This window comes from Mercenaria mercenaria, chromosome 1 (assembly GCF_021730395.1).
Source record: "Mercenaria mercenaria strain notata chromosome 1, MADL_Memer_1, whole genome shotgun sequence".
NCBI classification, from domain to species: Eukaryota; Metazoa; Mollusca; class Bivalvia; order Venerida; family Veneridae; genus Mercenaria; species Mercenaria mercenaria.
In genome coordinates this window covers 487,748-504,079 of record NC_069361.1, presented here as the reverse complement: position 1 = coordinate 504,079, position 16,332 = coordinate 487,748, and the positions used below count along the sequence as shown (strand labels likewise).

At 34.0% G+C, this 16,332-nt stretch overlaps 1 protein-coding gene across 3 annotated transcripts in view; it reads right to left on the bottom strand.

The window, feature by feature from the left end:
• Positions 1-16,332, bottom strand: part of LOC123545192 (guanylate-binding protein 1-like) — a 77,273-nt gene that overhangs the window by 42,360 nt on the left and 18,581 nt on the right. Inside the window, exon 1 of one of the 3 annotated variants that reach the window (XM_045331532.2) lies at positions 3,666-3,900. The exons of the other annotated variants lie outside the window; for them this stretch is intronic. The gene's annotated coding sequence lies outside the window, so the exon portion shown is untranslated. Of the gene's footprint in view, positions 1-3,665; positions 3,901-16,332 lie in introns of those variants that run through there. 3 annotated transcript variants of the gene reach the window in all.

Here is a 16,332-nt window from a genome sequence, read left to right as displayed (position 1 = left end):
TAAAAAACGACCCCCGGTCATTTGGTCAAATTTAGGATAACTCATGTATCTAAGGCCTAATTGCTGCATTTTATGCCCCCACTCGGCGGAGGGGGGCATATAGATTTGCCCTTGTCCGTCCGTCCTTCCGTTTGACCATTAGCCCCAGATACCATCACTTGACACAGAAATCAGAGCATTCCGCAACGGGAAAAGGGATTCTATTTCTAGACGCTGTATCTTGGCGTATACATTTTTTTCAGGAAAAAAACAATTCACAATACGTTCACAAAACACACCAGTGTCAATAATCCCTGCAAACTTCGGTATGAAGTAATTCTTCAGAAGAAAACTGCACAAGAAACTGCTAGCATAGAACATAGTATTAATAGAAGTTGCAATACTTAGCAGTGGCAGTAAAGTACGGTAGCGGCAACAATAGAAAGTAGTAGTAGTAGTAGTAGTAGTAGTGGCAGTGGCAGTGGCAGTGGCAGTTGCAGCAGCAGCAGCAGCACATATTTAGAAATCGTTACATGTTATACGTCGAACACATAGATTTACTTTCTTTTTAATACATGAAACATCAATGCTAACATATAATCTATATACAGAAAAGAAGAAACTGTCTGTAAATAAAATAAATATTCAAGAATATGAATATGTTATCTAAAATATTTAGTATATACTTCATCTATACGCGCTTTCTTTCACATTTTATGAACATTAGAATATGAGCTTTTGTTTCTAAAATAGTTTCAAAATTCTCAATCGCTAACGCTTTTCGATTATCATCGTAAAAGGTAGTAAAAACAGCAAATTCTCATGTATTTCCGTAATATAAAAGCATAAAGTTTGTCAGTAATTACGTTTTGAAGCCTTCATAAGAAATATAGCTTTTTCTTTCAAGATATCTAAAAGGTATTTTTGTTGTCGAACGATCTGGAGGCCAGTCGCTTTAAAGAAAAAGATCTGCACTGTCTGCCATTCAGCCAGTAACTTTTTGGTATGCACCCCTTTTCATAATTAATAGTACTGTCCAAATTGAAAGATAGACAAGTTCATTATTGTAATTTAGCATGGTAAGGATTAAGTTTCTTATATCGTGCCTAAATAGAAATATCATATTTACGTGACCTGAATAAGTACTGCTGACAAACACTACTACTATAGTATACTTTAACTAAAGATATAGTGTTACAGGAAAAAGTCAACATTAAATAACAATAACTTCATCAATATCTCAATTTTAGAATAGCAGACTTAACTAAGTAATAACTTAAGTTTTTCCGTGAAATTTGGGCCAGGATCTTTACTCAGTAAATATTTACTTACTAATGATGTGTACTGATTCTTCCTACTATCATACGATTCATGAAATAAGGGTAAAAATCGTAAAAACAAAATTCCTGAAAGAAAGGGAAAAGACTATATAAAGACAGAAGAAAGTATATATTACAACGCAAAAAACATAAAACCATAAAAATACCTATCATTTGTAGTAAGTTTTATCACCCGGCTTGAAACAACACTGACCGGATATTGTTTGCCCCCTAGGCAATATTGTAATACACAATAAAAGGCAAAGGGTAATTTTAAGATATCTGTTACAGTTAAATTATTTTATGCTAAATGTGATTGTGTGCAATCTTGGGACTAAAACAAATTATAGATATCGCAATTTTTTTACACGAATGATTAAAGAATGTACAAAAAATATGCATTAATTTAAGAATACAGAATAATATATACAAAGGAGGTTCGGAAAGAAGCAGAATTATCAGTTCATCAAGGCTATCTTTCAAATTAAAGTTTGATCATAGTATGAATAATACAAAATAATTTTTTTTTGTTTCAAAATTATTAAAAATTCCCATATGAAAATAAAAAAGATGACCGCGTCGAGAATCGGACCTGGACCGCCGCGTCAATAAAAAAGTCTCCAGATCGTTCGGTAAAAAATAATATAGGTATCTGGAAATTAATTAACGCTATATTTAAGAATACTTTGAAACTCAATTACTGACAGACTATATTTTACGGAAACACATGAGAATTAGTTGCTTTAAGTATTTTTTGCGATGAAAATTAAAAGCATTTGTATATTTAATTCGAATTGAACACTTTATTTTTAAATCCTCCATAGCGTTATTTTAAATGACAGCGGATATAGGTTTCAGCGTTTCTGAGTTCAACAATTAATTTGTTTTAATTTGTCTGATTACAATCTCAGTTATTTTTTATCTTTTTGTTAATGTGAAGTTGCCTACAATTCATAGGCTTTGAGCTATAACAATTTGTACCGACAAAGTCAGGTTAGCAGACGATAATATTTTCCGTAACAGCTTCCGAGTACTTACGGATAACGGCGGAAAAAGCCGGAATTATTTAAGAAATGTTCACTGTACACACTAAAATGCAACAAGGACCAAACAAACCATTATTAAATTTAAAACAAATTACACATAACGAAAATTGAATAATTTTTCTACATTTTTAGGGGTATCGATTTTTTGATTATTTTCTGAAAATATCTCATTTTATCTGTTATATTTGAAAAAGTCAGTCTTTTTTACCCGTTTCCTACAGAGTGTATATGAACTAAGGTGGGTCAATTTAAAGTAAAAAAGGACCAACCAAATATTAAAATATTAAAAAAAAAAATATTCATAATATCCGGAATAAATTAAACTTTAATTTGTGGGGTATCGAATTTTTAATTTTTCAACAGTATTTCAGTCATGTAACGGCGGGCAGTTAACCTAACCAGTATTCCTGGATTCTGTACCAGTACAAACCTGTTCTCCGCAAGTAACTGCCAACTTCCCCACATGAATCAGAGGTGGAGGACTAATGATTTCAGACACAATGTCGTTTATCAAATAGTCACGGAGAACATACGCCCCGCCCGAGGATCGAACTCGCGACCCCGAGATCCGTAGACCAACGCTCTTACCTACTGAGCTAAGCGGGCGGGCTAGAAGAAGAAGTACATGTAGTAATAACAATAGAAGTAGCGGCACCAGTAGTAGTAGTACAATCAAAATGTTAACTATTGGCAATGGAGGGTATTAGAGTTGTAGATCTAGTAAACTTGTCCGTTAGGTTTGGTGGGGATCACTTTAATAGATATTATCGTCGAAAGTCTTTTTAGGAGCCGGTGTTTTACACGGAAAGAGTAACTTTTTTAAATAGAATAATGTCCGGGAATCGATATTGTATGAGAGTTCGAATGTAGTAATTTCGGCAGTGAGTATTTTACATGGAAGGAGTCACTTTTTCTATAGAATAATAACCGGGGTCGTTATTCTATGAGATTCGAAGGGAGTCATCTTTAGGGAGTATGTATTTTACTTGGAGGGGTCAGTTCTTCTATAGAATAATGACCGGGGGTCGTTATTCTATAGTTTTCAAAGGAAGTCAGTTTTTTATAAGGGGAGTCAATATTTTCTATAGAATAATGACCGGGGGGTCGTTATTCTATGGGGGTCGAAATACTTCATTACACCGGCATTGTTACGCATGTTTTATTGTTTATCACCACAGGTTTCAATAATAATACTTAGAAGGAGCCGAAATAGCTTGACTTCAGTTGACTCTTGTTCATAACTGTTGTTTTTTAATGATAATGAATACTAAAAGAAGAAAAAGAACAAAACAAATGACATAGAAAATTGTAAACAGTTTACCTTGAAGGATTTTCCGTATTTTATCCGCTGCAGGCACTGTCCTTACTTAAAGGTCCAATACTAAGGAAAGTGAACATTTTAATTTCTTTTAAAAAGCACAGAAACTATTTCATTTTATTGGAAAATGAAAGTTGGTATGTAGAAATTCGAAATAAATCGCAGTATAAGTACAATTATTTTTCTATGAAGTATGAAGAAAGTTAAAAAGACCTGGGGGGTCATTCTGTCGATTCATTAAAATTTCAACATAATACACATACATTTCTTTGAGTTCCAAAGACCTTCTATAATTTTGACCTGCCAATCTTCATTATTTAGTGTCTTGCAGAAGTCTATGCACTGGCTATGAAAACAATTGCCAACTCACTTTCCCTTAGTAATGGACCTTTAAGTACTTGATCTTCTAAACTGACTAAGCGTAGCGTATTTGGAGATGTACTTAATCAGATTGCCATTTATCAGACAATGCAAAATCATTTACTATTTTTATGATTGCATGTTGGAAGTAATTACCTGAAAGACTGCATGTATTAAACAATGTCCATTACGTATAAGACATTCGGTAGTTATAATTCATGTTTGATCAATGTAAAACATTTAGATTTCATATCTAATCTTGTACAATCTATTTAACTCTGATTGAAACATTAAAGTATTAAATGTAGTAGCAGTAGTATGTATAAATTTGTCGTAGTTATTTAACAGGTATATAGTTCTATATTCCGTTTAGATACCAAGAAGAAGTTTCATTTCTGATAAAGTTATTAAAGAGAAAGTAGGTAAGTCGAATTTAGCAAAATTTTTAAGCATGACAGCTGGTTAAAATTAATTTGGGTAGATAGTACCCAACATTCGACATGATTTAGAACAAAAGATCGAAATACGACAGACAAATTTTGCAGACTTAAAAAAGATAAAGGGCTTAAAATGAATAAGGAGTTAAATACCATTAGGGTATAAAAAAGTCAGATGAGCTGAAAGTCATTATTTTCTACTTACTTAGTGCACAAAATCAGTAAAAAAAACGTGGCTTCTAAAATTATGTGCTTCAATAAACCATTTCTAACGAATTTCGTATTGGACAACTATTCTATGTAGACAGATACATTTCTTCCAAGTTTTTTGAAGTTAATAGTGTCTAAGATGGAGTTTGTTTAAAGCTCTATTAACAAAGTTTTACTTCAGGCGACTCTCGAGGTGATTTTATGTCAAGGCTGCCTTTGTAATAAACAACTATATTAACCCATGTATAAAAAATAGTCGGGGTGCTTTATCACAATATTACTTTTAAGCAAGAGTTTCATTTCTGAAATATATAAACAATGTATATATATATATATATATATATATATATATAGTTGAGACAATTTATACGAACTAAATCACCACCACAATATACCAGAATAATTACGGCAAAGCGCCTAGCAGTACAAACGAACACGCACATGCCACAGCAAGTCCACTAACCCAATAAGATTAGTTTCGATGCTGCTTTATATACGAGCCCGAATTGTACTACACAAATCGTACTGGTTCAACATTGACATATATATACTCAAATCTCTGTTTTCATGTCTCACAAATCAGTAATGACATTTTAGTCTTTATAACTGATTGGGACCAGAGAAGCTATATTTTCTCTCTCTGAAAGTTAACTGGATCTCGATGATACATTGAATATATATATATATAGATAATTTGCTACTTGTGTGGTGTACAAGTAGCTAAACGTTGAAAAAATCACTGTCAATGTTTTGTTTATTGTTTTTGTTGCATTTAACGTCGATCCGGCACAATTTTAGGTCATATTCCTTCACGATTTCATGCTTGAAAGACCCCAGGTGCCCCTTCAAGCATTATTCATCACGGACGGACGCTTTGTAGAACCATCAACCTCCCGTAAGCCAGCTGGATGGCTGGATGGCTTTCTCACACAAAGAATTCTATGCCCCAATTAGTGAGGGGCAAGTGATTTTAAGTACGCAATCTTAACCACTCGGCCACGGTGTCTACCTAAGTCAAGGTAGTTTATGCTAATTTATTTATTTTGTTGGGTTTAACGTCGCATCGACACAATTACCCAACCAGCATGACTATATCGGCCCGATATAGGTATAATGTTGGAATGTCTGCAAAATGTGCCGATGTAGGGCCGACGTCGGGCCGTTATGAGAGAGTGAGTTAGGTTTTACGGCGAATCGACACAAATTGATCATATATCGCCGAGATCGGACCGTTGAACTGCCGCAAACTATTGAAATCGGTAGATCGGCATCAATCAGTGTAACTATTTCATAAGTCGGATTGACATCGGGCCGATATTGGATTCTGTAATATAGCTATATTTTTCAAAATATTATTTATAAACGTGAAAAAGTAATCTAAGTGTTTATGTGTGCTAATCTATTAAGCAAATATGATGTATGCCAGAATTAATCAAACTAGGTTCCAAACAAAATTTGTAGACGGTATTTATCAAAATTTTATATGTAATAAAGGGAGGTTATAATTAAGATGCATTTTTATTTTATGTAGAATGCCGCCATAGAAATATTTATATTTACAAAAAAAGATGAATATATAAATATGTTTAAATTCTAACTGAACAATTTTAATAGTGTTAAGAATATACAAAAAACTTACATAACTGTATAAAACATGTAGTATATAGTTGTAAAAAATATTATATCAATAAAATCAAAAAAACCCATCATACACATGATGCGAGACACATCTGTTCTCAAGTAAATTACTCTGAAGATTTATGAAGTGTATATTTGAAGAAAACTTTGATGAAGCACTGCGTGTCACACTATTTCGCGACAACGATATGATCTGCCAATATCAGGCCGATATCATTTTGATGTTGGCCAAATATCGTTTGCCAATGTCGGACCGATGTCATTATGATGTTGGCCCGATATCGTCTGCCGACGTCGGGCCGACATCATTCCTATTTGCAGCCGAAATTGAAGCCGATATCGTGCCGTTATAAACAACGACGTCGGTTTGATATCGGGCCGATATAGAATGCTGGCTGGGTATAGGTCATATGGTGAATTTCCAGCTTCGATAGTGGAGGAAGACCCCAGGTGCTCTTCTGTGCATTATTTCATCACGAGCGGGGACCTGGGTAGAACCACCGAACTTCCGTAAGCCAGTTGGATTGCTTCCTCACAGGAAGAATTCATCGCCCGAGTGAGGCTAGAACCCACATCGATGAAGGTCACGTGATTGAAGTCAGCGACCTTGACCACTCGGCCACGGGGGTCCCGGTTGATGCTAAATTTAATGACATAGCATACGGCATTTTACAGAAATGCTTTGCTTAATTTAACTATCGTAATTAAGATTTGGTTTCAAAATGTAATAGTGATTTAAAGACACTTCTGCGAGAAGGTATATCAAATCTGCTTTAATGGGGATTTTGTTTACAAACTCCGTAAGATTTTTGGCAGATTTTCCAATTGTATTTTGTAAAGTTATTTAAGAAAAAATATATCTCATCCAGTGATTTGTCGTTGAATAAATCATTGTTTTGAGTTCAGATGCGAAGGAATTATATCACGAGGGCGCAGCCCGAGTGATGTAATAATAAGCATCTGAACGACAAACAATGACTTATTCAAGATCATATCAGTTAAAGAGATATATCATTTCGATTCTAACATGTTACCAAGGATTTTTAAGTCCATTCTTGACGACATTCATTAAATTTTTGCATGTTTTCAATCGGTTTCTTTTCCAGCGCGCCGCTATGCCGTTTGACGCCATGATGTAATAATTGTGACGTCAGAACAGTGATTTATTGTATAATAATTCACTGTGTTTTGCCTTCTTTGTTAATAGGAAAATGAATCGGATCGTATTAGAATAAACGTTTAATTATGTCCCCGAAGGTAGACATATCAAGATCACTGTCTGTGTGCATGCGTGCGTTCATGCGTGCGTTCATGCGTACGTGCGTGCGTCCGTGTAAATTCTTGTCCGGGCTGTAACTTCAACATTCATAGAGGCATGTAAAAGTAATCTGACAATAAAAACATATTAAGAAGGTGTGATACGCATATCGCGGGTCTTTCAGGTCAAGGTCAAGGTCACAAAATGATGTGTGATTTTTTGCTTGTCCGATCCATATAACTTGGACGCATTTAAAAATAAGTTTGCACATATGTCCATCTAATCTCAAAATCCCATCTCTTGGGTCAAGGACAAGGTTACAATTTGACATATCGGGTTTTTGCATGCAGTCATTATTTTTGTTTTTGTTGTTTGTATATATCAACGTGGTTAGTTAAAGGGTCATTTGTAATTCTGGGAGGAAAAAGATGGATCCGAAATCAATTGTTGTGTCGAAAAGTGAATAATTTGGTCTTTGGCACTCATCTGTTGTTTTACCACTTTCCCAATGGTCTAGGGGGTACCTCTATTAAACTAGCCTAATGGTTTAAAAAACTGACAAGTCCGTCTCTTTGATTTTTTTATTTTAATCGATTTGTGGTATATATATTAATATATATAAATATATATTACTCTATAATCGCACGCCTCCGCAAATCTGGACATATTCTTTTGAATTCCAATACCGTTAGTCTGCCCACTTTTACGGTTGTATTTGAATAGAATCTACCCACATTAACGGATTGAATCTCTAGATCAAACGTATATTTCCCCACTTCTAAGGTATAGTAAGAATATTTTAGGCTGAGAATATGCTATGTGCATGATCAGGGCTCTCGGGAAAAGGTCAAGGTCATTATTTAAATGTTTATTTATTTTGCGCAAACAGCTGTAGCATTCTTGGTCACGCTTTCGGGGCATTTGTTGCTAATAGTGACAACTCTTATTAAAAGAGGTTTGAAACACATCGCATGTTCGGTGTTCAGCCTTTTTAGAATTGGACGCTATGCTTTCCTCTTTGATTGTTTTGAGAACTCCACGATAGGCAGTTCTTAAATCTAGCTGGAACTGAACTATTCTGGCCTGTTATGGTTGTTTCCCGTGTTGCTCTGTCTTCTGCAAAGGCATTGAGTACATGCATTAAAGGTACATAAGGATTGCTTTTTTATTAGGTCGTCTGATTTTTGAAAAATATCTACGAGGTATTGTCGTCACTTGATCGTCGACGTCGGCGATGGTTAAATATTTTTGTTTAGGTACACTTTTTCTCAAAAACTATGAGCTGCAGCTTTGAAACTTTGCACAATTGTTTATCATCAGTAGTTGACAGTGTAGGCCAAGAACGATATACATTTTGTTTGAAATCTAATTATTCATCATTAATAAACATAAGTCAAATTTTGTCTCACAATACTTTTAATGATTTTATGTTAAAATAACTGTAGCGAAATATGCAGTCTTTTAAATGGTTTCACATGACATTGAGATTGAAACGACTAAGCGACATAATTCGTAATTAAAATCTTCTAAAAGCTGTTTGTTTTAGATATTGGCAGTCTTTAAATTAATCAAACTCATTTTTACATTTTCCGTTTTCTTCTGGCGGTATAAATGTTATTAGTTTCTAAATGAAATGCCATATTTGATTTGTAGTTCTATAATAATCTGTTATATTGAAATCACTGTGTTTATGCCCAACAGTATACATACTATCAACGTATATCTAGGCCGATATAGAAGACGACAAAAAATTGTTTGTACTTGCCACGCTTTTATCCAGCACGATGGTTTACAATACAAAAGGGAACTTTGACAGAACTGCAATTGATAAATTCAAGTATCCTTTGTCCAGTACTATTAAATACTGTAGGCTTACTTATTTTAGCGGTGTACTAATAACAGCGCTTTTAGCGCTATCGCACGTGCGCTAATTCATGTCCGCACTTTAATTTGGCCAAGCATTTTCATGTACATTTTCTTTTGATGATGTTTTCTTCGAACGTTTGCAAATAAATACTCTTGAAAGTTTGCACTAGTTACACTGCTTGCTAATATTTTAAGGTTCGTATGATATTCCTGTTCATATTATTATTTTAAATATATGATCATGCAAAATAAAATATTTAAGCTTGTAGTTTGTGTTTTTTTCTCATTTGACCAAGTTGTTTCCGTATCACCTTCGGGCATGTCCGTTGTGCAATCGTTCGTACCCGCCCGCTTAGCTCAGTAGGTAGAGCGTCGGTCTACGGATCGCGGGGTCGCGAGTTCGATCCTCGGGCGGGGCGTATGTTCTCCGTGACTATTTGATAAACGACATTGTGTCTGAAATCATTAGGCTTCCACCTCTGATTCATGTGGGGAAGTTGGCAGTTACTTGCGGAGAACAGGTTTGTGCTGGTACAGAATCCAGGAACACTGGATAGGTTAACTGTCCGCCGTTACATGACTGAAATACTGTTGAAAAACGGCGTTAAACCCAAACAAAGCAATCGTTCGTTTACGGAAAGGTGTAAACGTTTGTATTAAGACACAATGCATGTAGGACAAAGGGGATTCAATGATTAAAATATGTGACAATCTCGTTTTATTTCAGCAATTATAACTAGTATACAGAATATAAAACACGCAGATTATTATAATTAAATGCAAGAAGACAATACAGTTACGTAGGCAATATTACACTGGGAGCGCGACAAAACATCGACAGACTAAACATCGACACGACAAAGTGCCGACACGAAAAAACGCCGACGCGGCAAAAGCTCGACAAAAAAACATCGACACAAACATCGACAAAACATCGGCACATAATTTATTTACACTTTTTCTTCATTTTCAGGGGTTAAATTACCTTGAACTTTTTACACATATCTGAAAGGTTCGGTCTAAATCTTCAGACAGTCAAGATTTAAACTCGAACATTTACGGTTAATGTTCAGTTAATGGGTCGTGGTATTAAAATGTGCAGTTGTGAAAATTGTTGTCAGGTACTGACCAAACTTACTCAGCTAACACAAAATTTAATACCAGTTCGATTAAGTGCAACACTGATATCTTTTATGTGACAACAACTCAATTTTGATGACAAAGAGCTTAGTTTGGACATACTAGGACATACTAGACAAGTTTCGTGTCAAATAATATCATTCTATGTCCCAGATAACGGCTCATTTTGTTCATATTCGTAAGATAATATCTGTAATTTAGTCAATAATGAAAAGAAGTTAGCAATATGGTTTAAATTCATTCAAATTAATTGAAGTATGACAAAAAATGATATACGTTCCCTTACCCTGCAAAATAAAAGACATTATTTAGGTAAAGTTTAAGATATTGGCAAAACAACAAACTATTTAGTGGAATATATATGTCAGTATCGACTCGAGTTATGCGATTTCCTTTGATCATAGTAAACTTTATATAAATGGTCTTCATTGTACTGTTAAAACCGATGTATTTGTCATTCATAAGTTGTTGAACTGTATACATTTAGTAATTGTGAATAAAAACATAAAACAATAAAACAGAGATAATTTGACAACTCTGTTTACAATACTAATATTATTTAATTATTTAGAAGGAAACATTAGCCTTAGAGTTATTGTTATAAATCAACGCTATTAATGCTTACCACCGGATACTTACTGTAGTTAAACTATAGAATTTCACGCCGCGCCAAATTGTGAAAACCATTTACTTTTTTGCAGAAGGGCCAGCAAGGAGAAAGATCAAGGGTTTGAGTTTGTTCAGAGAAGAAGATGCTAACATTTTAAAGGGGGAAGAAGAAGTTGAAAAAGCAAGTAGAGCTGATATTGATATGTTACAAGTCAACGGCTTACAGAACATCGGAACACAATACATTGGCATGCTGAAGACGAAAATTGAAGAAGTAGACAGAGGGAAGAAAGAGCTCACTCAGAGCAACTCATACTACCATAAATTATGTAAAGAAACGGCACACTGGAAAGACATTTTTGAGAAGGCTACATTTAATTTGTCCCACTATACGAAGCAGCTAAAACCAGTAACTGAGCGAAAAGAAACAGATATGCAAGGCACAACTTATAATGAGCCTTGGGAAGATGTTATAGGACCGCTTTGGAAGACAGCGCTGGAGAAAGATGAATCTATAGACGAAGATGATGTCACGTCACAATGTTCTTTTGATGAGGAGGATTTTATACCTGCAAATGAAGAGTCAGCCAGTGGAGACTGTTCAACAGTTCTGCCTGACAGAGTTCCGCCGCAGGGAATGTCTGATGACCCTGCTCCTGAGAAATTCTCATAAATGTACCATCATATAAAAACTATTGCTATTGGACAATTCTGCTTGGCAGTGACGTGCTGATCGAAATTAGAAGTAAGATTTTATGAGCTATGTTTCATTTTCGGAAAAAAACATGATGCGCCTGAATGTAAGTACATGTGGCTAATGGAAAATTACCAGTACGGTTGTTGGTATATGCTTATATATGTACTTTGTAACTACATGTATGCATAATTTTTCATTTCAGATTCGTTGCATTACACTGTACAAATATATTATATTGTTGAAAATCTTCAAAAGCATGATTGAGAGCAAAATTTCAACAGTGATTGCATCGCAGTGCATCCGGACAAAGTTAGCGAGTAAGATATAGAACAAAAAATGGCAAAGATGTTCCTGTTTGTGAAGAAAGCACCAAATTTTGCATGAAATTACTTTAAGGTATCCAAAATCCTACAAGAGGAGGAGACACGCTATATCTGCCCTGGAACCTCCTTTTAAATCAATTTAAAAAAGGGAGGTAAAAATATCTCGGAAAAAAATAATTTTTCATTTACATTGAAATTTATCTATGAAAAAATGTTTTATATGATCTAAACATGGATAACATATCACTAGCATAGACAAACAACCATTTGGTATTGACAAATATACAAAGTTTACTGCCAGCTACTCTTATTTCTCAAGATACATACTAAAAAGGGAGGTGATCTTATTTTACTGTATGTTTAATTTCACAACTGCGTGTAAAAAGATGTTTCTTATGAAGAAAGCATGAAAGTTTGAATTTAAGTATTACAAAGTATACTTGATCGGAAATGGACTACATATTATTATTCATATACAATTTGTAGGCTTAGATAGACCAAAACATGAGGCCGCAAAGAGGAACCACCTTTTATTTATTTCAATTAAATATATCTAGAACAATTTTAAAAATGTTAATTCATTACCTTTACCAGTTATAACCCTAGACACAAAATTTATCCAATTACATTTTATACACATTCAATATAAAAGACTCAGGAAAAATAATATGAGGTCCTTAAAGGGGAAATTGTTAAAAATCACATTTTAAGGGTAAATTAATTTATTTCAGTCGTTAAATTTTAAAAAATATCGTATTACTGAACTTAACGTAAGTAAAGATACAGAATTCATGGATCTTACGTATAACATATCAAAAAAGTAAAACATATTCACATGTTTAGGTCCACGAGGTTACATATATCTGTAATTATTAGGGCAATAGATTTATATCAAAAAAGAGAGACCCTTCAATAGATCATTTTTGTATGTTATATGTATATGACGTGATCATGTTTTCAAGTCAAATGACTCAAATACCCATAGAATAAACGAAACTGATATTTACATCCTTTTAATATATATCTAGGAATTGTAATAGTTTTCCCAGCACTTCTCTTTTCTCACACTTGTTTGACAAATTTATATTTCTTATACATGAATGTGTTATTGCACTGGCATTTAATTGGTTCTATGAAGTGTACATGTATGTCAATGAAAGTCAAGTGTCATTACTGGTCAATCCAGATTTAACAGATTTAAGCAATGCAAGGGTCACAAGTAAGGTATACAGACACTAAATAAAAAACTGGCACGGGAAAAAATCATGGTAGTCGCAAAATGACGCATTCAAAGAGTCCTCCTTCTTTGCTCTGTAAGGTTTTATTCCCTTCCTTTTTTACATTTTTTTTTTGCTGAAATTACATAACAGATCTATCCTTGGCATACAGGAAGCATTTTCGCAATAATATGATAGCATGACAAATCTATTAATTGAAATGTAGGTCATACAATTTGGGGTATCATTTTTACTTGATATTGAAGCTGGTTTGTTTGACTGAAGTACATTACCCGCAATTTTTTTTGAATGTTTTTATTCAGCACTGACAATTTTCTTTAAGAAAATGTAAAATTGTAAGCTACAGACATTTAAAACGGGTCCTACTCTGTGCTGTAGCCATTTAGAATTTGTCAATTTTATCTAGAATAAAGTAGGCCAGCTATTTAGTATGTTCATACCTTAATGTCTCTCCCCAAACATGGCTTCATATATAAATATTAGAAATGTCAACATGAGGTAATTTAGATGTTTTCATACTGTTTATTTCCTTTAGAAACTAGAATTTTATCTGGCACAATTAACTGACTTATAGCTTGATACCTTTGTTTATAACATGACATGTTGTATTGTACCAAAAGTTTGAAATTACAACATGTGGTGCACTAACTTGTATGCGCCATGGTACACATTTGCTGCAGATGCATAAAACAAAACCACAAAGGGATAATGTTACGAGCAACCAACCTCTTGTACACACTGTTATTTTCTATAGTAAAACAGTTTGCTAGCTGTTAGCTGTAGCTTAATTTGGCCGTTCAAAACAGTTCTGGTTCATGCAGACTATTTCCGTCTTTTTGGCATAAAAACAAGGACAAAAATCCAACAGGAAAAGACACATCAAAGAACGTAGACTTAAAGCTAACATTCTTTATAATGCATTACCTGGTAGTGATACTGTCTCAATACGTTTGCAAGACATGACAACAGGACGGATAGGTTGTTCTATCATGCAAAGAAATATCAAAATGAGGCCAAAGAATACATTTTTTCTTAAGCAATTAGACGTATTAAAAGCAACCCCGTAAAAGATATTCACGTATGTTGCAACTAACATTGTATCAAGCAGGTTATAAACCGGCATTTATAGCATACATTGACATTGCTAATCCTGTCAACTGGAAATGGTCAAGAGAACTGGTACTTGGCTTTAATTATGTAATACGCTTCATAATTAGCTGCTATAAGTTGGAGGAAACTCATTAATGTAACTACAAGAATACATACAAAGGCAGATATAAATGTATCAAGCCGATCCTGTATACTTAAGACATTTTGAAGACATGTGTGCTAGAGAGTGAAATAGACAAACCTGTTACAGTTTTAGTTAAATATGGAAAGTGTTGTTACGCCTAAACTTAAAGGTTGTTTGTTTAGGGTAACCTGATCGTAACTTTTCTTTCAACTTCTGTAAGTTCATGAAAAATGCTTCGGACATTAACCTAAACAAGCATTATAATTGCGCTACTGAGAGGTATTCCTAACACTGTATTGGATGGACAAAGAGCACATATCAGCTATGATTATAACTAGGACGGCCTGCAATAGTCATTTTACCCATGCTAAATGAGCTTCATCGGCTATACCGAGATGCAGAGTATTCTCAACTCTGACCCACATGTACAATGTTCTGAATGATCATTTCTTTATCAGATACATGATATCATTATTTAGGCCGATTTGAAACCCAAGACATAAATACACTATTTCATTATTTGTCCAAAGGCTTAACATGCAAGAACTGTAGCTCAGTATATTTTAAGGAGACATTGTTTATAAACTAATCGATCTTTACCTTAAAAATTTATATCCAACTCTATTTGGCATGACTTTCTTTATTTCTGCCTCATAATGTCATCTTAAACAGGTTTTTATATGTAACTATTTGCGTTCTTGGGGCGTCTACAGTGAATCACTGCAAATGTTTATAGTTATAACTTAAAAGCTCTGTGGAGGGGTTCAGTAAGAGAGACCGTCTAGTGGTAAAGGTGTTGTCTGATCAACAGGAAGGTCGTTGTTTCAAACCGTGCAAAGGTTAATCTATCGTACAATACAAGTGCTCTTTTCAAGAAAGCGGAATTTAGACTGATTCTAAAACTTGAAATCTTAATGAAATTCAACTAAATTAGTATCACTGAATATAGTATAAATTAGCAATAATAAATACAACAATGTCTTTAGTTCATATTCCATTTTCTTTTGTTGTAAAGAAAGCATTAGGATGATCATATGCATATAATTATTATTATTATTATTAGCTTGAAGTCATTAATTGTCTTGAAAAATATATAAATTATGTTTTGTATAATACGTTATACATGACTGCATTTAAATTAGATATTGAAATACAAGAAAAACACAAATTAACCCCCTTTTTTAGCTGCTCTTTTGAATGCTTAATAATAATATTCAAAGGGAAATCGAACTATCGGGTTCATATTTTGCCCACAGATTAATGCAAATGATAGACAGACCTATCATAAATAAGTGCATTTTTGCAGTTTAAAGTATTAATGACAAAGCCAGCATCGTAAAAAGAAAACTTTTTTAAAACTTATTTTCCGTGGAAGTAAAATAAATGTGACTTGCGTAATATGTCATATCTTTTCCTAAACATTACCATTCTTAATTATTTCCATTATACGTCAGTATATAACAGTATGTGGACAAAAAGATCACGAGTTGTTACTTTAGCGTTTAGCCATTTAAAGGCACTGACCTCCAGATTTTCGCTTAAAGTTTACTCATATTTTGAACATTAAAACACGAGATATTGTTTCTAATCTGTCTTAAATACCAAATCAAGAGAGAGGGAGACAGAGAGAGAGAGAAAGAGAGAGAGAGAGAGAGAGAGA